Here is a 24068-nt window from a genome sequence, read left to right as displayed (position 1 = left end):
GAGTTGTTATATTTCATCACTGACCTCTCAATGCACTTCATCAAGATGGGTATAAGTGCAACTGGATGATAGTCACTGAGGTAACTTACTACTTTCCTTTGAGGATCCAGTATAACTGAAGCCTGCTTAAAGCAGGTGGGTACCTCAGACCGCCAAAGCGAGATTAAAGATCTCAGTGAACACTCCAACCAATTGATCAGCATCGGTCTTTAGTACACGGCCATGTACCCCACTTGGGCCAGAGGCTTTTCACAGGATCACCCTCATGAAGGATGCTCTCACCAGACCAAACCTATTTGCTGAGACTATATCTGTATTATTGTGCTGTTTGTTCTTGGCACTTTACCTCAAATAAAAATATACTTATCACAAAAGGAATGGAGTCAAAATACATCATACTGGTTCCTGGGATGGCAGTGATGAACTGCAAAATAGGAGTAATGATATGAAGTCACAGTGGTAGGTTGTTTGAGGTTATGATCTGTCCACTCTGATTACTTTGATGGACATCACCTGTATTCAGGCCGTCAGTGCCCCCAGCCCCAAAACATACATAAGCCTGGGAATTAATTTTGCAGCAAGTTTGGTCTTCACAGTCAGAATCAGAATCAGGTTGATTATCACTAGCATTTGTCGTGAAATTTAGAAGAAGAGGGAAAAAATAATAAATAAATAAATAAATTGCAGTATATGGATATTGAATAGATTAAAAATTAGGCAAGAAGACCAGGAAATAAAATATATTAAAAAAGTGAGGTAGTGTTCAAGGGTTCAAAGTCCATTTAGAAATTGGATGGCAGAGGGGAAGAAGCCGTTCCTGAATTGCTGAGTGTGTGCCTTCAGCCTTCTGTACCTCCTACCTGATGGTAACAGTGAGAAAAGGGCATGCCCTGGGTCCTGGAGGTCATTCATAATGGATGCTGCCTTTCTGAGTCACTGCTCCCTAAAGATGTCCTGGGTCTTTTGAAAGCTAATAACCAAGATGGAGCCGACGAAATTTACAACCCTCTGCAGCTTCTTTCGGTCTTGTGTGGTAGCACCCCCCCCCCCCCCACCCCACATACCAGACAGTGATGCAGCTTGTCAGAATGCTCTCCACAGTATATCTATAGAACCAAGTTACTGAGCCAAATTTTAATGTCTATAAATAAGCCTTTGTATTACTTCTAGATAATCTTAACCTGTTGACTATTAGCAATTTTTGACTGCCTACCTTGGCAGTTGATTGGAAGTAGTTTTGAGTGTATGACACAATTAGTCTGTGTGAGGAAATAAGTGTTTGCAAAAGGACTGTGTGAAGATATATGCAGTATACTCATTTGCAGCAGTCTGCATAGTTTTGTAGTAGCTACAGATTGCACTCAGTTTCTGAAATTCTGAATTTTGTAAGGACAATACAAAATACAATCTATGAAATACTGTGTAAATAAAAATGGTTAAATGAAGATATTAGAAACACTTAGCAGGCCTGGAAGCATCTGGGGATGGAGAAACTAAGCTAATGTTTCAGGAAAATATCCTTTAGTCTGATTTACTGATCACTTTCTGTAAGACATTCTATTCAGTGTTGGCAATCGAGAATGAATTTTCTTCTCATTGAGTTTCCATCGATGTATGACACACATGCAAATCAGACCTTTAAGCAAATGGATATCAATGAAGGCATGCGAATTGAATAACACAGCAGTAGATTTCAATGTTCTACTGACCTTGGATCTGTTAATGATTGCTTGAATTCCATGCAAGGATTTGATTCTGCTGAAATTAAAGTACAGCCTTATTGTAGCCCACTGTAACTACCAATCCAAATTCATTTCAGGCTAACCAAAAGCTGAAGATCCCTTTCATGAGAGGTGCCTACAACACAGCCAGGTAAGCTGAATCACAAAGGCCACTGGTGAAGAAAAGCGCATATATTTTACTGTTATCAATGCTCGTGGCTGATTTGATAAGGTGATGAATGGTGGCTTCTTTAGGATTCAGCTGTCACAGAAAATAAAACCTTCTTGATTCATCTGAACAGGCCTGACCTGGCAGCCTCTTCTCCTATTCATGTTTTACACCAGGCTCCAGAAAGACATATAAGTATCTCGTTACTCTATCTACACTGTGCCTTTTGAATGGCCAGCTTTAATAATGTACACATTACACAAACTCTACTACTCCCTACGTAAGCAACAAGAATGAGTTGTTTCATTAAAAAAGTATAAGGGACATAGATATGTCTGAACTCATGCATCGCCTGATGTCTAAACAAAATTAAAACTTGAAGTAGTTATGATATTTGCTTCAGGGTAAAATGGGTAGCAAAAGATACCAGTGAGCATACTGGTTTCTCATCTATTCTCATACTATCATGGTAAACACAAAACATATATGAAGTCAGATTAACAATACCAGTTACATTCAATTATCCTTTCCCCCATTACTCTTCTTATTCTGTATAATTTGTTGAACATTATCCTCCTCATCCGTCCATATATCAGTCCACTCTCCGCAAGCTTTGACCGTTTGCACACCTTACAATGCCTTACCCTGCTAAACCGCACCACTAATGCCAAGCATATACAACTGGACATGAGAAAGCACGTAAACAAGAAATATTATGCCACCAATTTCTCTGGACAAACAGTGGATAAAATCCAATGTATTACAAACTATATATAATCAAAGAGAGAAATGGCACAAGTCCAGCAGTTCACCATTCTGCCCAGAATACTAATTGAAGCCAGCTCATTTGCAGTCATCATTTTGACAGTGTGGTTCTCCTTATCCCACACAGCATTAGCGTTAGGCTATAAAAGTTCAGCGTTATTAATTACTTTTTGATGAGATACAATTTCATGAAAATTAATCATCCATCATGACTTTCAATGGGTGAGAATTCTTATAACATTCATTAACTGAACTACTGAGAAATTGCTACATCTGTTGCTGGGAGATTGAATCTTCTTTATTATAATCCTTCAGCGAATAAGAGTTAAGCCCAGCACACACCAAAAAAAAATGGTTTCGATTCGATGTTGGTTATGTGAACATTATTTGTGAGCTATGATTTTTTTTCTCTCCATTAACTGTACAAAGCAGCAACAATTCAATTGAATTGATCTGTCATGGGAAAAATTAAAATTAAACATCACTGTTAGAGTCATGATGTTTTGATTGGGCATTGTTGTAAATTCATCCTCATAATTAATTTCAATGTGTAATATTTATTTTTGAGAACCTGAACATTGTAAGGACAGCACTTATTTTTCCCTGAGAAGGCGATGGTGATCTGCGAGATGAAAGGTCTCGGCCCGAAACGTCAACTGTTTACTCTTTTCCGTAGATGCTGCCTGGCCTGCTGAGTTCCTCCAGCATTTTGTGAGTGTTAGTGGTGATCTGTTCTAGATATTTTGAAATGTTAATGTCTATTTGGTGAAGGTGCTGTTTGGAAGGAAGCTTTAGGATTTTAGACAATTAACAAGGAAGAATTGGTAATATCCAAGTCAAACTTCGTACACCTCTAAGTGGTAAGATATTGCAGACAAATATTTTCAAAATATTTTAATCAGAATTTATATCAAGCTAATACTCTTTAGATTCCTCACAAAGAATTATCAAAAATTTAAGAGTGTTAACCCCATCATCAGTATCTGACATAGATCTCCTTCTTAGAAGAACTTCATCCCTGGTAATTTCCTAATGAATCTCTTCTGCACTCATTTAAAGCCTTGACATCTTTCATAGAGATGTCAAGTTTTGAGCACAATATGTGTGTGATATCTAATACTGACTGTAAGTGTTTAATATATTTTCTTTTATTTTCTATTCCATTTGTTTATTAATAATGCTAAGAACCTCGTTTTCCTTCAACAGCTTTCTCAACATCTCTAGCCACCTTAATGGAGTTCTTATTATATACACAACCCCCCATCCCCACACCATCCAGGTCTCCTTGTTCCTGGATTCCTTTGAAATTATACCATCTTCTCCTCTTTAATATCAAAATGCATCACTTTATACTTCCCCAGGTTAAATTTTGTCTGCCATATGCCAGCCAAATTTAACACTGATTTGATAACTTCTGTTAACCATCCTCCTTGTCATTTCTGATTTCATTTTTTATGTTATGACCAAGTCACTAATAAATATAAAATAGAGCTGTACTTCTGATAGAGATCCTTAATACAGACAAGTTTTTTTCAGCAAATTTACAGAAAAACTTTGAGCACCTATTTAGATTTCAAGAGGAGTCCAACATCACAGCATGTATGTGAAAAACACTTTGGAAAGCTAAAAGGAGCATTGAGTAATTGCTTATATTTTCCAACTATCTTACTCCCTTTACAAAATGCTAGTTGACGTCGAGCAAAGGAATGGAATTGCAGGAAGGATAATCAATATTCTGGAATCATGAGAGTAAAGGAATGGAATTGGAGGAAGGATAATCCATTTCCTGGAATCATGAGTAAGTTCATTATACCCTGGCATGCTAATACATTGATCATGATCTAATATGTCAATGGACTGTGTCTGTCCATTTACTTATACCCTGCATTTACTCTGGATTCAGGATCATAGAAATTTCTGTGAATAGAACTGTAATTTTACTTCGATTTGTACTTCAGGGAGCGCAAAGCGCAGAAACAAATATCACTGTGATGATTGTATGCTCTAGTATCAATTGTTTGGTGACAAAGTATTAAGTAAGTAAGTAATTCTGAATTCGGGAAGTGCACTAAGGTAAGTGTGGGGAATTACAAGTTCAGTGCATTTAACAATTAAGTCATGGCGCCTATAGTTAATGGCCAGGAGAATACAAGACCATCAGTGCATTGAAATTCATTTGTGTTCCTTTGTGCTAAATGTGCAATGCAGTACGGAGTGTGTGCTACACTGCACTTCTTGACATTCAATAGGATCAAGTCAGCCTTCATCAAATAAAAAAGAAAGGCCTTGTATAGCATCACACCATGTTTTGCTGTATTATACATTACAACATGCATAGAATTCATTAAAATGTCAAACAATTATTCCTAAATAGGCAAAGCATAGTAAATGTTTTCCATTCTACAAGAGTCAATGGTTAATCTGTTTTTATTCGCATTGATTGAGTGAACGCGATTGGCTGAGAGAATATGATGAAGCACTGAACTGGGCAGAACTGGCTTTGGTTTAATTTAAGGTGGCTTTTGCTAAGCTCCCAATTTAAAAGGAGTAGAAAAAACACATCAAGACATTTATCACAGCACAGAATACAAAAATCAGGCAAATTAACAAACACATGAAAATCTGCAGATGCTGGAAATCTGAGCAACACACACAAAATGCAAGAGGAACTCAGAAGGCCGGCAGCATCTATGAAAAAGAATAAACAGTCGACATTTCAGGCCAAGACCCTTCATCAGGACTGGAAAGGAAGAGAAAACAGAACAAGAAGGTGGAGGGAGGGGAGGAAGAAATACAAGACAGTAGGTGATAGTTGATACCAGGAGAGGGGGAGGAATGAAGTAAAGAGCTGGGTTGATGATTGGTGAAAGAGATAAGGGATGGAGAAGGGGGAATCAGATAGGTGTTGACAGAAGGCCATGGAAGAAAAGGTAGGGGAGGGGCACAAAGAAGGAGGTGATGGGCAGGATGGTCCCTTTAATAACGGAGGATATTAGAATAATAGATGTTTGCTTTACAAATTCTAACCATTGGAAGCTGTAATGTGACTGACCTGGAATCAGGCATGATGAATTTAGTTCAATCTAAGAAAATTACATTTACCTTATTACTCTCTGCTGTGGTGTGAGCAAAGCTTTCATCAATCAGGCAATAAATAGCATCACAAACAGAAAAAGATATGATTTTATTCACAAAGTGTTCCTTTATACCAAAAATAAATAACCTTTTGGAGGAGGAGGTCATTAATGAATACGTATGTTGATCTTCATTTGACTCTTCGCATTTTCAATAGAAGTTTTGTCCCCATAACTTGCACTTTCTGCTTTGTCCTGTTGTCTTTCAAGAATTATTTCCTTGAACTGGATGTTGCTGAAATTAATAGCTTGCAGTCAAATTCAAAAGGTTGGCTTAAAATGATAAAGAGCTTTGATTTCCTTTGCCTGGATGGGTATACTGAAGAGATGGATTACAACTTTCTGCTTTCTTCAGACATTGTAAAGTTCAAGTGAAGGACCAAAATGAGATGATAACGAATTAAATTAGGAAACTGAGATTAAATATCAAGTTTGAAAATAAAAAGACTGCAAATCCACATTAAAGTAGGTGCAGAGCTAGATAGGTTCAAGGGCCTGAGAAAAGTTTTTGAGATGGAATGAGGGTTGTGAGATTTTACTGCAAGATTTTTTTCATGAGCCACAGAGGTAGTGAAAGGGCAGCAGACAGACAATAGACAATAGACAATAGGTGCAGGAGTAGGCCATTCGGCCCTTCTAGCCAGCACCGCCATTCACTGTGATCATGGCTGATCATACACAATCAGTACCCCGTTCCTGCCCTCTCCCCTCATCCCTTGACCTCGCTATCAAAACGAGCTCTATCTAACTCTCTCTTGAACGCATCCAGAGACTTGGCCTCCACTGCCTTCTGGGGCAGAGCATTCCACAAGATACATCCTTGCTTCATTCATTTGAAATACAGCTTTTAGGTCTTTTGTTTCAGAGCACTGACTGATGAAAGTGCATCAGGTTTTGAGTTAGAGGCCAGGCAGGATAATTGGAGGCCACAGAGTGAATGACGACATTACACTCAAAAGAAAACAGAAATTGTTCCAAGAGCAGAGTGAACAGAAATTATAGTAACGTCTTCCATTAAAAGCAGGGTGATGCCTTCAGCAGATCAAATAGACATATAAATATTGTGCATGGAACGATCACAGTCACTGAAAGAAAGCAGTATAATCAATGAGTCTGCTTGAAAAGAATATTATTCAGTCATCCCCACTTTGGATTGTTGCAGCATTGACACATTTTGTGACTTTATTTTTTTATTTCTTTCGCTGGAGTTGGCAATTACAAGGGGTGAGTGATAAGTTCATGGCCTAAGGAGTCAATTTTAGAAAACCTAGCACATTTATTTTTCAACATAGTCCCCTCCTACATTTACACACTTAGTCCAGCGGTCGTGGAGCATACGGATCTTGGGCCTCCAGAAAGTGTCCACAGATGGGTGATTGATAAGTTTGTGCCCTAGGGTAGAAGGAGATGAGTTATACAATTAACTGATGAGTTATTCAAACTTTCTGCATAATCACTCACAGAGTTGAACTGCATGTGCATGTAACAAGAGCTGTATAACTCATCTCCTTCTACCTTATAGAGGGGACTATGCTGAAAAATAAATGTGCTAGGTTTTCTAAAATTGACTCCTTCTAACTTAGGCCACAAACTTATCAATCACCCCTTGTACTTACTTTTGAATTAGATATTAGGGTGTGTAAGAGTGGAAGGTTCTTTCTTGGGCTAGAAGGTTCATGTCCTTTCATCTATCTCAATAATTTTCGTTTAATTTTTCTTTCTCCCTTTCTTACTGCACAGTTAGAGCAGTAGATGTGCAGGGCAGAATAGCTGAATGCTCCTCTTGCGGGATGTTGGAAAGATCTCCAGTGTCCCTGACACCTGCATGTGCATCCAGCTGCAGCTTCCTTCAGACTGTGTCAAGGAACTGGATGAACTCCAGATTATTAGACAGGCTCAGAGATTGAGCGTCAGGACATACCGGGAGGTAGTTACACCCAAGATGCAGGAGACAGGGTTGACCATCAGGAGGAGGAAAGGGGACAGGCAACCAGTGCTGATCCCCTGTGGCTGTTCCCTTCAAAAAAAGGTATACCGCTTTGGATACAATTGTGGGGGTGGAGATCAAATGACGCAGCAGAGGAAAGCCACAGCAGTCAGTTCTCCGGCACTGAGTCTACCTGCACAGGGAGAAACGGTGAGCTGTAGTGATAGGGGATTCATCAGTCAGTGAAACAGACAGGAGGGTCAGTGGACGAGAACAAGATTTCAGGATGGTTTGTTGCCTCCCAGGAGCTAGGGTCAAGTATATCTCAGATTGAGTCCATAGCATTGTTAAGTGCCAGCCAGAGCAGCCAGAGGGTTGCGGTCAATGTCAGCAGTGACGACATGGGTAGGAAGGGTGATGAAGTTTTCTAAAGCAAGTTCAGGGAGTTAGGCGCTAAGTTGAAGGACAGGATCTCCCGGGTTGTGATCTCAGGATTACTACCTCTACCACATGCTAGTGGGGCTAGAAATAGGAAGATCGTACTGTTTAATACATGGCTAAGGAGATGGTGCAGTAGGGAGGGCTCCAGATTTTTGGATCAATGGGCTCTCTTCCAGGGAAGGTGGGACACGTACAGAAGAGCCAGTTTGCACCTGAAACTACAAGAGAACTAATATCATTGGAGGAAAGTTTGCTAGTGCAGCATGGGGAGGGCAGGGGAGGGGAAAATCTAGAATTGCAGGGGGATGAGAACAAGAGGAGAGAGTGGAGTGGTTTTGGGGAAAGATGTTGTTAAGCCCACATACGAAGACAGAAATCAAAAGGCTGAGCATGGTAAGACTAATGTTCTGAGTTGTGCAGGTTTCAATGCAAGGAGTATTGGAGGAAAAGTGGATGAGCTTAGAGCATGGATCAGTATGTGGAAACGTGATATTGTAGCCTTTAGTGAGACTTGATTGCAGGAGGGGAGGGCTGACAGCTCAATGTTCTGAGGTTCCATTGTTTTGGACAAGATCGAGCTGGAGGGATTATGAGTCAGGGAAGATTTCACAGCAGTGCTCAGACAGTATAGACTGGAGAGATCATCTATTGAGTCTACTGTATATGGATAGAACTGAGGAATAAGAAAGGGATGACTATGTTAATGGAATTATATTATAGACCACCCAACAGTCTGCGGGATTTAGAGGATCAAATTTGCAGACAGATCGAGAAACATAAAGTTGTGATAGTAGCTGATTTTAACTTTCCACATATTGACTGGATCTCTCATGTTGCAAAAGGGCTAGATGGGATAGAGTTCGTTAAGTGTGTTCGGGAAAGTTTACTTAATCAATACATAAAGGTTCCAACTAGAGAGGTGCAATACCAGATCTCCTATTAGGGAAAGAGACAGGGCAGGTGACAGAAGTTTGAACACTTTGCATTAAGTGATCATAATGCCATTTCAAATATTTATGGAGAAGAATAGCTCTGGCACTTGCGTTGAGATTCTAAACTAGAGAAAGGCCGATTTTGATGATATCAGAAAGGATTTGGCAAGTGTGGATTGGGACAGACTGTTTTCTGGCAAAGGTGTACTTGGTAAGAGAGAGCCCTTAAAAGAGAAATCGAGGATACAGAGTTTGTATGTTCCTGCCAGAATAAAAAGCAAGGATAGCAGGTTTAGGGAACCTTGGTAGAGATATTGAGGCACTGGTTAAGAAAAAGAATGAGGCACACAGCAGGTATAGGCAAGAAGGAGCAAATGAGGTATTTAAGGAGTATAGGAAATGTAAGAGAACACTTAAGATGGAAATCAGAAAGGCTAAAAGAAGGCAGAAGGTTGCTCTAGCAAACAAGGTGAAGGGAAATCCTAAGGGTTTCTACAGATACACAAAGAACAAAAGGATAACAAGGGACAAAATCGGTCCTTTGGAAGATCGGGGTGGCCATCTATGCATGGAGCCAAAAGAGATGGAGGAGATCTTAAATGTGTTTGCTGTCCTTTTTTTAAATTTATTTTTAATTTAATTTTTAAGATAATTACATAGAATAAATAGTATAATAGAATAGTAGAGTATAATATCAGTCCTCCCCCTCCTCTTAACCCTCACCCCCCTAACATCTCCATCTGAAAAAAAAAGAAAAAGAACGAAGAAAGAAAGAAAGAAAGACTGTCTGGATATCGGAAGATCCCCAAATGCTCCATGGAGTTGAAAATAACTGTAATATATATATTTTTTTCTTTCCCCAAATGGTTAATAACTTTATCTTCAAAGGGCCTATATATTTAATCCTATCTTTTGTAAATAAGGATGCCAAATTTTCAGAAATATATCATCTTCATTTCTTAAATTGTAAGTAATTTTTTCAAGTGGAATGCAGCTAAAAATTTCATTATTCCAACGGTCCATAGTTAAGTATGAATCTGATTTCCAAGTAACTGCAATAGCCTTTTTGGCTACTGCCCTGTTTGCTGTCCTGAAGCAAATCAGGGTGTATACATCCCCAGGGTCTGACAATGTGTTCTCTCAGACCCTGTGGAAGGCTAATACAGAAATTGAAGGGCCTTAGCAGAAATACTTAAGTTCTTAGTGAGGTCCCAGAGGATTGGCGGATAGCTGAATTTGATCCACTGTTTAAGAAACAAGAGTAAACCAGGAAATTATCGGGCAGTCAGCCTGTCATCAGTAGTGGGGAAGTTATTGGAAGGTGTTCTAAGGGAGCAGATATGTAAGTACTTGGATAGACAGGGCATGATTAGGGATAGGCAGCATGGTTTTGTGTGTGGTAGGTGTGTCTAACTAACCCTATAGTGTTTTTCAAGGATGGAGGCCTGTGACTAGTGGTGTGTTGCAGGAATCAGTCCTGGGTCCATTGTTGTTTGTCATCTATATCAGTAATCTGGGTGATAATGTGGTAAGCTGGATCAGCAGATTTGCAGATGACACCAAGACTGGGGGTGTAGTGGACAGCGAGGAAGACTATCAAAGCTTGCAGTGGGATCTGGACCAGCTGGAAAAATAGGCTGAAAAATAGCAGATGGAATTTAACGTAGATGAGCGTAAGGTGTTGCATTTTGGAATGACAAACGTGGGTTGGAATTACAGGGTGAGCAATAGGGCACTGAGGTGTGCAGGAGGACAGAAAGATCTTGGAATACTGATCCATAATTCTTTGAAAGTGGTGTCACAGGTAATTAGGGTCATAAAGAAAGCTTTTGTCACTTTAGCCTTCTTAAATCAAAGTTTTGAGTACAGGAGTTGGGATGTTAAGTTGAAGTTGTATAAGACGTGAATGAGGCCTAATTTGGAGTGCCATTTACAGTTTTGGTCACCCACCTACAGGAAAGATGTCAATAAAAATGAAAAAGTCCAGAGAAAATTTACGAGAATGTTACCGTGACTTAATACATTAAGGTATTAATGTATTAACCTTAACCGTGACTTAAGGTTTAATACATTAGACATTATTCCCTAGAATATATAGCATATATATATAATATATAATATAACAGAATATTCTGTGAAAATTTGATAGAGGTATACAAGATTTTGGGGGTATAGATTGGGTTAATGCAAACAGGCGTTTTCTATTGAGGTTGACTGAGACTACAACTAGAGATCATGGGTTAAGGGTAAAAGGTGAAATGTTTAAGCAGAACATGAAGGGGAATTTCTTCATTCAGGGGGTGGGAAGAGTGAATTTGTGGATGTGGGTTTGATTTCAACATTTAAAAGAAATTTGGATAGGCACATGAATGGGAGGGATATGGAGGGTTATAGTCTACATGCAGGTTGATTGGACGAGGCACATTAATAGTTTGGCGTGGACTAGATGGGCCAAAGGGCATTTTTTTGTGCTATAGTGTTCTATGCCTCGATTACTAATGAGTATTGTGAAATTATAAATCACTGCAACTAAGTCTCACTGAAAAAACCCTCCTGAAATCTTCAGTTTTATCAAGGGATTGAAACAAAATTCAGGAAACGTGACCTGTTGTGTGTTAAATTATGGCTTTTTAATTGCAACTTTCATCACATTCCTGAGCGATCTAGCTCATCTTAAATCAGTTTCTTGACTTGGGCCTAGAGGTTTACACAGGGACTGTTTATAATAAGTAACAAGGCTATGGAGGTCACTGGAAGTATGGGAAGCTGGAATGAGAAGAAAAACGATGTTTCTTCTCTTGATCCAATTTAAACAGCTTGATTCAAATGACAGCTGGGATGGAATTTGACATTGGGCTCCTCAAGCTGAAAGCTGAATGAGAACCTGGCATTGATAGCAACTCTGCACCAGGTTATACAGGAGCAGAATTATCACAAACACCCCTACTTGAGTGGGTCTTCTGGATTGAGGGCTCGCAACTGCACTCCCTGTACACATCACAGACTGAACACCTATGAGGTAGACATAAAAGATACTTCATCTCTACACCAATGGGAGCTGCTACCAATCAGGAAATTGTACCGCAGCATAAAAGCCAGGACCAACAGGCTCCGGGACAGCTTCTTCCACCAGGCCATCTGACTGATTAACTCACACTGATTTGAATGCATTTCTATGTTATATTAACTGTTCTATTTATTATAAATTACTATCATTGCATATTACACATTTAGACAGAGAAGTAATGTAAAGATTTTTACTCTTCATGTACGTGAAGGATGTAAGAAATAAAATCCACTCGAAAGTTTCTTGTCACAGACTTGCCTTCAAAACTCAGCATCAAACATCTATCAACTGGTCATATGCATCCTTGCTTTTTATGTGACCTTGCCATGCATGATGTGGCAACAGAAGCACCTCAAAACTTAACGCAAAGAGGGAGACACCACAGGATGTCCAAGGTGATGTGAAATACTGCAGTAGGTCCAAGTGCTTTCTATATGGATATTGCTCAATGTCACTGGGTCTCCATTACAGCCAAGAGGAACATTGTAATGGAAGCATTAAAGTGGAACGTTTCATGTTGTCTTAACTAGTGAGATAATGAAAGAACTCAACTGCATGGGAGATAACTAGACCATCGTGCCTATAGCAATTGAAATTTTCTTTTTGTGCCGATAGATCTCAACACATTTGCGAAGAGGAACACTGTGCTCTGCAAACTGTAATATGCTGATCTTAAGCACAAGGAAGTCTGCAGATTCTGGAAATTGAAAGCAACAAACAAAAGATGTTGGAGAAACTCAGCAGGTTAGACAGCATCCATGGAAATAAGTAGATAGATGTCATTTTGGGCAAAGACCCTTCTTCAGGACTGAGAAGGATGGGGGAAGATGCCAGAATAAAAAGGTGGGAGGACCATAAAGAGGCTAGCTGGAAGGTGTAAGGTAAAACCAGATGGGTGGGAAAGGTCAGGTACTGGAGAAGAAGGAATCTGATGCGAGAGGTGAGTGGACCGTAGGAGAAGGAGAATCAGGAAGGGATCCAGGGGAAAGTAATAGGCAGGTGAGAAGAAATAAAAGATCAGAGTGAGGAATAAAAGAAGGGTGGTGGAATTTGTTTATTGGAAGGAGAAATCAATATTCATGCCAGACGGAATATCGATAGATAGAAGGATACCCAAACAGAGTACAGATAGTGAGATAGATAGATACTTTATTGATTCCAAGAAGAAATTACAGTGTCACAGTAGCATTACAAGTGCACAAATATAAATATTAGAAGAGAAGTAGAAAGAATAAAAAACAAGTTCCCTCAAACAGTCTAACAGGAGGGGGTCATCACTTCCCTCGTAGGTTGACTCATTATAGAGCCTAATGGCCGAGGGTAAGAATGACCTCATATAGCACTCTTTGGAGCAGCCCAGTTGTCTTAGTCTATTACTGAAAGTGCTCCTCTGTTCAGCCAAGGTGGCATGCAGAGGGTGAGAAACATTGTCCAGAACTGCCAAGAATTTCCACTGGGTCTTTTGTTCTACCACAGCCTCCGATGTGTCCAGTTTGACTCCTATAAGAGAGTCAGGCTTTCTTATCAGTTTGTTGGCTGTCACCCAGTGTGGACATGGCCCAAGTGCAGAGTGAGAGACACTGAAGCAGGTCAATAGTTCACAAACTTTAATGCGAACAGTGTTAAAAGGAAAAGAAAACAATGAACGCTAGGCTCAACAGGGCCGTTAAATAAAACTCTCAAATGGAAAACGAAGCCTACACTGCGGCTGAAAAGAACAACTAAATATTAAACGAATACCACTAGTCTTCAGAGTCAGTTGACTCGACAGTCCAATTTCTCAGGCAAGCAGGCAGCGAAGTGTTGCTGTGCTGTGTCTCAGTCTTGACAACTACTACGACAGAATGAATGGAGTTAAATACTATCACAATAAAATAATAATTAGCTGACACGTGCATATTCACAAGCACAATTGCCGTATCTACTGTGCTGCCAAATCCGTGGTTGTAACATTGGCAGCACCTGGGTTCATGCTATTGCCCCAGCACACCACTGTATAGAAGATTGTACTGGCGACAACAGACTGCTAGAACATGTGAAGGAGAGGCCCGCATACTCCAAAGAACCTCAGTCTCCTCAGGCAATAGAGGTCACTCTGGCCCTTCTTGTACACAGCCTCTGTGTTGGTGCTCCACTCAAGTCTGTCATCCAGGTGTGCCCCGGGTACTTGTAGGTCCTCACCACATCCACGTCCTCACCGTCAATAGTAACAAGGAGCAGTGCAGGCTTAGTCTTCCTAAAGTCCATCACTGTCTCCTTTGTCTTACTGATGTTGAGCTGCAGATGATGCAGCTTGCACCATTTGACAAAGTCCTCCACCAGGGCCCATCCTCCCCTTATACACCCAACCATTTCTGAGTTATCAGAGAACTTCTGCAGATGTATCTAAAGTCCAAGGTATACAGGGTAAACATGAAGGGAGCTAATACAGTCCATTGTGCAGCTGCAGTCTGATTATAGCCATGTCTGATACACAGCTCTGAAGCAATGCTCCTCTTGCACTCTGAGAGTGGCTTCATCTTGGCACAGGAGTACTGATGTTAATCTCTGTTATAATAAGATAGTAAACTAGATTACAGTATGATTAATATCCTTTGCTTCTTCAGACTGACAACAATTTATTTTGGAATTCAGTGCAGCATGAATTCATTTGAGCAAAATAGACAGAAATATCTAGATAAGGTTTCTAAAAGTTTATCATTTGCTGTCCAACACTGTTATCATTATGATTAGAGATATAGGCAGAGTAACATCTGAAACATCATCCATGGAACCACACAATAGAGCCTGTAATTGTGCACATTGGTAATCCAGAATGGAACTAAGTTAAATTTTAGGGAGTTATTGACCAATTAAGATTAATTAACCTCTTAATAAATTTGACATCAGCTGCCTAAGTAATACAAGCAAAGATAATTGCTTTTTCAAAAAGACTGGCAATAATAAGATATAGTTGTTTTAAATGAGGTGATCTGTTTACACCACAAATGTAAATCAACATGCCAAAATCAGCAAACTGGACTAGAACTTCAATTGCACGAAATTTATTTTTTTGGCATTTTGCAACTGAAAACATTTTTTCCCAGAGTGAAATATGATTATCACCCTTTCTGGAAAGTTTCATCAGACAATTATTAATATAAGCCACTAGTATGATGTTGTTGTACCACTGCATCATTGTGGGGTTCGTTGGTCCATGTTTTCCTTAGGCTGTCCATAGCTTGGCGCGTAAAAGACCCATGAACTTACCTGCAAATACCTGTTAACTTAGCTACATCTTTGCTGCTTTCCCTCATCATTACACTATAACCATAACCATCACATCCCTCCCTAATTTCCCACACAGCACTTTTAACTGAGCTCTTCCTCAGACCAGCCTGCAAAATTTTTCTTCAATGTGCTCCATCTCAAAGGACTCTATCTTCCTCAAACACCTCCAGAAAATACTCCTAATTCTCTCCCATATCACCCTTCTCCCAACACCACCCACTCTCTGGGGAAACAAAACTAACTTCTTCCATTTCCATTTTCTCTCCTCTCCTGCTCCTCTCTGCATCCACTCAACAACCTATAAGATCATAATATATCATCATTGTCATCACAATGTGTGTAGGCAATTACAGTCTTTCCACGACCATGATTGCTCTTGGCAAGTTTTTCTACAAAAGTGGTTTGCCATTGTCTTCTTCTGGGCAGTGTCTTTACAAGACCGGTGACCCCAGCCTTTGTCAATACTCTTCAGAGATTGTCTGCCTGGTGTCAGCGGCTGCATAACCAGGACTTGTGGAATGCACCAGTTGCTCATATGACCATCCACCACCCGTTCCCATGGCTTCATGTGACCTTGACTGGGGCTAAGCAGGTGCTACACTTTGCCCAAGTGTGACCTGCAGGCTAGCGGAGGGAAGGAGCGTCTTACACCTCCAGCCTGCCTCCCTATTAAGCTCATTGAGTATGGTCCACTGATCATTCATGGCTGAATTTCTTTCCAACACTATTCTCCTGTCTTCTTCTATAATCCTTAATCCCTTTACCAGTAAAGAACCTCTGCCTTAAATGTATTCAATGATGACCTCAAAAACCCTTTGTGACAAGGAATTCCACATATTCACCAACCTCTGGGTGAAGAAGTTCCTTGTCATCTCAGTTTTAAAGGGATATCTCCTTATTCTGAAGCTGTGGCCTCAGATCCTGGACTCTCCTACTAATGGAATTAATCTCTACAGATCCACTCGTTCTCATATTCCCCAAAACTGTAACTGCCATCCTTTCCCAAATTCTCACAGAAAAATTACTGAACTCCCATCCCTGACATGTTTCCCCCAAACCAAAATGTAACCCTCTCGTTCCAGTTTCCCCAGATTCCACAGTCAGTAACCAACTCCCAGTTTGTCTTCCCCACCACAATTCTGGTAAACCCACCCCCACCCCAACCACTGTATAGTTGAGGACCTTCTGTTACATGCAAAACTGCTGTGATTGAAGGAGACAAGCTCCCATGCCTCAAACTTATAATGCAACAGCTTGTCCATTCCCTACCTGCGTAATAAGCCTCGATCCACAGTCTATGGTCAGGGTGCTGTGGGGGAGGGTGGTCATCGCAGCTCAATGTTTGGAATTGGGGTTTGTGGGTAGGATTAGAGTAACACAGGCCTTCAGTTGTTTAGGTACTGGGCAGGAAGTAAGGTTAGTAGTTGGAAAGGGATCTGGGATGGAAAATTGTCAGTGCAGTCACACTAAGTTTGCCAGCAAGAAAAGGGATATGAAATAATGGAACAAATGTTGCTTTATGTTTGTTCATTATTATGCCTGACTGTGAGTCCACTATTAAAGATGAGGTTTCGGGCCACATGGTAAAATAAGCCAAAATCAGCATGGTTTCCTTAAAGGGGAAATCTTGTCTAACAAATCTGTTGGAATTCTTTGAGGAAATAACAGATAGGATAGACAAAGGAGAGTCAGTGTTTTGTTGTTGACTTGGATTTTCAGAAGGCCTTTGACAAACTGCCACATGAGTCTGCTATACGAGATAAAGCCCATGGTATTACAGGAAAGGTGCTAGTATGGGTAGAAAATTGGCTGACTGGCAGAAAGCAAAGTGTGGCAATAAAGAGCAAAAGAAATTCTGCAGATGCTGGAAATGCTGAAAGAACTCAGCAGACCAGGCAGTATCTATGGAAATGAGTACAGTTGACATTTCAGGCCAAGACCCTTCTGCAGGACTGGAGAAAAAATGATGAGAAGTCAAGAGTTAGAAGGTGGGGGAGGGGAGGAAGGGGCAGTCTTGATGGTGGAGGAAGGGAAACCCCTTACTTTGAAGAAGGAGGAGATCTCCCTTATTCTGGAATGAGAAACCTCATCCTGAGAGCAGATGTGGTGGAAATGGGGGAATTGAGAGAAGGGGGTGGCATTTTTACAAGTTAGAGGGTGGGAAGAGATATGGTCCAGGTAGTTGTGAGAGTCAGTGGGTTTATAATAGACATCAGTAGATAAGCTGTCTCCAGAGTTAGAGACAGAGAGATCAAGAAAGGGGAGGGAAGTATCGGAAATGGACCAGGTAAATGTGAGGGCAGGATGGAAGTTGGAGGCAAAGTTGATGAAATCGATGAGCTCCGTATGGAAGTAGGAAGCAGCACCAATGCAGTTGTCGATGTAATGTAGAAAAAGTTGGGGAGTGACACCATCATAGGCTTGGAACATAGACTGTTCCACATAGCTGACAAAAAAGCAGATTTAGCTGGGACCTATGTGACTACCCATGGCCATACCTTTTGTTTGAAGGAAGGGGGTGGAGCAAAAGGAGAAATTATTGAGAGGGAGGACAAGTTCTGCCACATGGAGGAGAGTGGTGGTGGAGGGGAACTGGTTGTGTCTGGTGTCCAGAAATAAATGGAGAGCTTTGAGGCCTTTCTGGTGGGGGATGGAGGTGCATATGGACAGGACATCCATAATGAAAATAATATGCTCAGGGCCAGGGAATGTGAAATTATTAAAAAATCAAGAGCATGTGAAGTGTCATGGATGTAGGCAGGAAGGGATTGAACTGGGGGGATAAAACTGAATCAAGGTATGCAGATATGAGTTCAGTGTGCCAGGAACAAGCAGAAGTAATGGTTCTACCTGGACAGGCAGGTTTGTGGATCTTGGGTAGGAGGTAGAAACGGGAGGTGCAGGATGAAGGAACTATGAGATTGGTGGCAGTAAATGGGAGATCTGCAGAGTTAATAAGATCAGTGAAAGTGTAGGAGACAATGGCCTGGTGCTCTTTAGTGGGATCCTGTTAAGAGGAATAAATAAGAGGAGGTGTCTGACTGTTGTCGCTGGGTGTCAGCAAGGTAGAGGTCAGTCCGCCAGACTACTCTTATCTGTGGGTTTGATAGTGAGGTTAGGATTTGTGTAGAGAGAGTGGGGAGCAGAGTATTTGGAAGGGGTGAGGTTAGGAAAGAGTGAGTGGAATAAAGAGGGCCTTTTCTGTTTGGTCACTAGTAACAAGTGGTGCTGCAAAGGGGTTGGAATTGGGATGGCTTCTTTTCACATCATATGTCAATGATTTGGATGACAAAATTGATGGCTTTGTGATCAAGTTTGTGGTTAATACAGGGGTAGGTGGAGGAACAGGTAGTGTTGAGGAAGCAGAGGGATTTAGACAGATGGGAGAATGGGAAAAGAAATGGCAGATGGAATACAGAGTCAGGAAGCGTATGGCCATGCACTTTGGTAGAAAGATCAAAGGCACAGACTATTTTCTAAATGGGGAGAAAATTGCAAAGGAACTTAGGAGTCCTTGTGCAAGATTCCCTAAAGACTAATTTGCAGGCTGAGTCAGTGGTAACGAAGGCAAATACAATGTAAGCATTCATATCAAGAGGACTGAAATAAAAGAACAGGGACGTAATGCTAAGGCTTTATAAGGCATTGATCAGACCGTCCCTTATCCAAGGAAAAATGTGTTGGCATTGGAGAGGGTCCAGAGGAGGTTCACGGGAATGATTCTGGGGATAAAACGGTGTTTGCCAGCTCTAAGCCTCTGCTCACTGGAGTTATAAGAAAGAGGGGGAGGGGGGAGCTCATTAAAACCTATTGAATATTGAAAGGCCTAGATAGTGTGGATGTGGAGAGGATGTTTCCTATACAGGGTGATTTTAGGACCAGAGGGCACAGTCTCAGAATAGTCCATTTAGAACAGATTTGAGGAGGACGTTCTTTAGCCAGAGGGTGGTGAGCCTGTGGAATTCAATGCTACGGATAGCTGTGGAGGCCAAGTCATTCTTCTACAGATGTGCGGTGGAGATTGCATTGACTGGCTGCATCACAGCCTGGTATGGAAACACCAATGCCTTTGAATGGAAAAGCCTACAAAAAGGAATGGCGAGGGTGCAGCACAGGTGGAGGGGTGTGGGACAGGGGGGGTTGTGCAGGTGCAACTCACCCAGTTCTGGGGCACCAGGGAAGGTAATTTGATTCCAAACAATTAGCTTATTAATCATTACAGAATGTCTCAGAAAGCCTTTCCCGCCATTGACATATCTACATGGAGTTTTATCACAAGAAAGCAGCAGCCATCATCAATGACCTCCATCATGCAGGTCATGCTCTCTTCTCGCTGCTGCCATCAGGAAGAAGATACAGGAGCCTCAAGACTCACAGCTCCAGGTTCAGGAACAGTTATTACCCCTCAACCATCAGGCTCCTGAACTAAAGGGAATAACTTCACTCAACTTCACTTGCCCCAGCATTGAAATGTTCCCACAACCTGTGGACTCACTCTCAAGGACTCATCATCTCATGTTCTTGATATTTATTGCTGATCTATTTATAACAACAACAATAATTATTATTTCTTTTCTTTCTTTTGTATTTGCATAGTTTGTTGTCTTTTGCACACTGGATGTCTGTCCTGTTAGTGTGATCTTTCAGTAATTCTATTATGATTTCTGGATATGTTGAGTATGCCTGCAAGAAAATCAATCTGAGGGTTGTATATGGTGACATATGTGTATTTTGATAATAAATCTACTTTGAACTTCAACCTTTGGGTCATTGAATATATTTAAAATGGATTGTAATAGGTTCTTGATTAGTCAGTACATCAAAGGTTATGGGGAAAAGGCAGGACAATGGGGTTGAGAGGGATAATAAATCAGTCATGATGGACAGCAGAGAAGACTTGATGGGCCAAATGGCGTGATTCCTCTCCTCTATCTAGTGGGCTCAACCACAGGCTGCTCTAAAAAGCCATCCTGTAGGCTTTCTACAAATATATATATATATATATATATATTGGGATCCAGCACCAATCTGATTTTCCCACTCTACCTCCGTATTGAAATCCCCCATAACTATAACATTGCCCTTTATTGCCTTTTATAACATTGCCTTTTCTATCTCCCATGTAATTTGTCCCTCACATCCTGGCCACGGTCCAGAGGTGTTTATACAACTCCCTTTAGGGTGTTTTTCATCTTTGCAATCCTTAAAACGAGACTCATTCCAGGTCTGCAGGGTATTAGCTGAAGTAGATATAGAATGATAGGAAACATGATATAAGTGAGCAATTACTGGCGTAATTAAGGTGGATGCCAGCTAATTCGTCAAAATTAATCCATCATCAATGAAACTGCATTAGGTGGAGACTGGTTAAAGGAAGATTTCAGACTAATATCAGGAAGCATTTCTTTACACAGCAAGTTGTGGACACATGGAACAAACTACCTAGTTGTGTAGTTAAGAGTAGTACCTTGGAGACTTTCAAATCTAAACTCAATAGTTATTTCAACAGTCTAAGTGAACAGGAATTTGGCAACATTGGTTGGGCCAAAAGGCCTGTGCTTGTCAAAAACTTTCTAATGTATCTAATAGACAATAGGTCCAGGGGTGGGCCATTCGGCCCTTCGAGCCAACACCACCATTCACTGCGATCATTGTTGATCATCCACAATCAGTACCCCATTCCTGCCTTCTTCCTATATCCCTTGACTCCGCTATCTTTAAGAGCTCTATCTAACTCTTTCTTGAAAGCATCCAGAGAATTGGCCTCCACTGCCTTCTGAGGCAGAGCATTCCACAGATCCACAACTCTCTGGGTGAAAAGTTTTTCCTCAACTCCTTTCTAAATGGCCTACCCCTTATTCTTAAACTGTGGCCTCTGGTTCTGGTGTTCTAATGTATCTTACTAAATTTATTGTTAAGTGAAAATATGATGTCCTGATGCTAAGTGCACTTTATCAGTTTTTCTCTGCAACAGTTCAATGGAACAAGATTTTAAAAAACACTTCAGTCAATGAGAAGTAGATCCAATTAGTTTAAGTAACACTTGATATGCTAGTAGCCCTGGATTCCTGTATTTCTAGCATTTCAAGTGATACTCTGACTAGCTTTCATTGCTGATGCCAAAGTTAATGTGATGTATTTTTTTGCTCATATATTCTGATGCAGTATGAAGCAATGTTAATTTCTTCACATCCCCCCCCAAAACCTGTCACTCTCTAATTTGTGTAATTAACTTAATAGTATTACATCATGCAAGTGTGCTGGTACAAGTGGACAGTCAGGATACATTTCCAGCTGCTAACATGTTTATGAAGAAAATTATTGGTGGTTTAGATATTGTGGGCCACTCACTTGCAGCATGAATATAATAATAAGGTAACAATCCACATGATTAATGTCCATTATGCAACATTCTCAAACTGAGTAAGTGATATGCAGAAGCATTTCAATCCTACTGTGAACTGGGAATTACCAAATAGTAAAGTATAAACAAAAGGGATTCTGCAATGTCCAAATTCCAGAGTGACACCCACAAAATGCTGGAGGAACTCAGCAGGTCAGGCAACATCTCTGGAACTGAATAAACAGTTGATGTTTTGGGTCAAGAAGCTTCTTCAGGACTGGAAAGGAAGGGGAAGATGCCAGAATTAAAAAGGTGGGGTGAAGGAGAAGGAGAGCAGCTGGAAGGCAAGAAGGCAATGGGTAAAGCCAGGTAGGTGAGAAAAGCTGGAGGAACTCAGCAGGCCAGGCAGCATCTGTGGAAAAGAGCACAGTTGACATTTCGGGCTAAGACCCTTCAGCAGGTCTTGGCCCGAATTGTTGACTGTACTCTTCTCCATAGATGCCGCCTGGACCACTGAGTTCTCCAGCATTTTGTGTGTGTTGCTCGGATTTCCAGGACCTGCGGATGTTCTCTTGTCTTTGTAGGTGGGAAAGGGAAAGGACTGGAGAAGAAGGAATCTGATAGGATAGGAGAGGAGAGTAGATCATGGGAGAAAGAGAAGAAGGAGGGGCACCAGAGGGAGGTGATATGCAGGTGAGGAGAAGAGCTAAGAGACCAGAACTGGAAATGGAAGAAGAAGGAAAGGGAAGGGGAAAAAAAAATTATTGGAAGAATACATCGATGTTCATGCCATCGGTTGGAGGCTACCTAGTTGGAATATGATTTGTTTCTCTCTGCCCTGAAAGTGGCCTCATCTTGGCAAAAGAGGAAGCCGTGGACCGACACACCAGAAGGGGAATGGGGTTAAGAATTTAAATGGTTGGCCACTGGAAAAGTCCACTTTTAGGGTTCAGGAGCATCCCACTAATTGGCAATCATGTTCTGGGTGCCAGGAATTGAGTATTTGAAGAGCACTTGAACGGAGCTTCAGTGCTCAGTGGTAAACCTAACCAGAGATATTGTCTAGTATTTTGTCTTTTGCTCAGTTCTCATTCCAGCTTTATACCGTGTCTTGATCCTTGCCCTCGAATATTCCAGCCTTTGTGTCCTAACCATCCTTGTCAAGGTCTCTTGTCACAAATACTAAGGCAGAGTTAGAATGACAGGTACGGTACTGTGTAAAAGTCTTAGGTATATGTATAGCAAGGGTGCCTAAGCCTTTTGCACATTATTGTAGTAATTTTCTGTATTGCATTGTACTGCTGCCACAAAACAAAACAAATGTCATGATATATGTGACCTGACATGGGCCTCGACTGTGGACTGAGAGTAGAATGGGGGCAGGGAGAGGGGAATCATAGTTGGAAAAGGGGAAGGGAGAGGGGAGGGGTGGGAAGCACCAGAGAGACATTCTGTAATGATCAATAAACCAAGTGTTTGGAATCAAATTACCTTTCCTGGTGCCTCAGGACTGGGTGAGTCTGCACCTGCACCAACCCCTTGCCCCTGGCACTCCTTTTCTACCACCTATCCCACACACCTCCACCTGGGCTGTACCCTCACCATTCCCATCATCCTTTGCTCCTGCCAGATTTACGGTACAAACTCACACTCTGAACCCGCGTTCGCAAATACAGTGCTGTGCAAAAGACTTAGACGCCCTAATATGTGCCTGCAACTTTTGCACTGTACTGTATTTTCAATTACTTTGACCAATGTTTTGCTCATCAGCTGGTATACCCTCACGATTCTGTTACCTAGTTCCCCTTGAGGAATCATGTAATAATTTTGCTGTATTATGAATGGAACTAGTAATAGCTTTGTCAACAAAAGGCCAGAAGTCCCCAGAGTAGAACTCAAACCCACAGCACTGACTTACGATGAGAACATTACCAGCCATGGAACAGCGCAGTGGTGCAGCTGGTGGAGCTGTGGCCTCACAGTCCCATTGACATGCGTTTAATCCCGTCTCTGGGTTCTGTCTGACATGCAGGTGGGTAGGCTACTTGGCTATCTGTAGTGTGATTGGATGGTAGAGGTATTTGGGGAATAGGGGGCAAAAGAGATTGATGGGTATGTGAAATAGCATACACTGCTGGATATCAAGAGAAAATGAAACTGCTGAATCTGCTCTGAGAGCTAGCATATACTCAATCCAAAAACTGGCTTCTCTGCCTTGAGGTACATGAAATATGACTGACAACCAGGCAGAAGAAACATTCCTTGGTGCCAGATTCCAACACCTGGTTTACCAGTTTGG

The 24068-nt window shown here is 41.2% G+C and overlaps 1 protein-coding gene and 1 long non-coding RNA gene across 2 annotated transcripts in view; one reads left to right on the top strand and one right to left on the bottom strand.

Moving 5' to 3' along the window:
- LOC132405444 (deubiquitinase DESI2) overlaps positions 1–24068 on the bottom strand; it is a 295857-nt gene that overhangs the window by 109924 nt on the left and 161865 nt on the right. The gene's annotated exons all lie outside the window — the stretch shown is intronic.
- LOC132405438 (uncharacterized) lies at positions 1831–20147 on the top strand. The gene is made up of 4 exons (XR_009515871.1): positions 1831–1872; positions 4344–4453; positions 12772–12900; positions 19649–20147. It is a non-coding gene; the product is annotated as an uncharacterized LOC132405438 (long non-coding RNA).

The sequence above is a fragment of the Hypanus sabinus genome, chromosome 2 (assembly GCF_030144855.1).
Source record: "Hypanus sabinus isolate sHypSab1 chromosome 2, sHypSab1.hap1, whole genome shotgun sequence".
NCBI lineage: Eukaryota > Metazoa > Chordata > Chondrichthyes > Myliobatiformes > Dasyatidae > Hypanus > Hypanus sabinus.
Note: the sequence above shows the minus strand (reverse complement) of the source record. Positions and strands in the feature narration are given on the sequence as shown.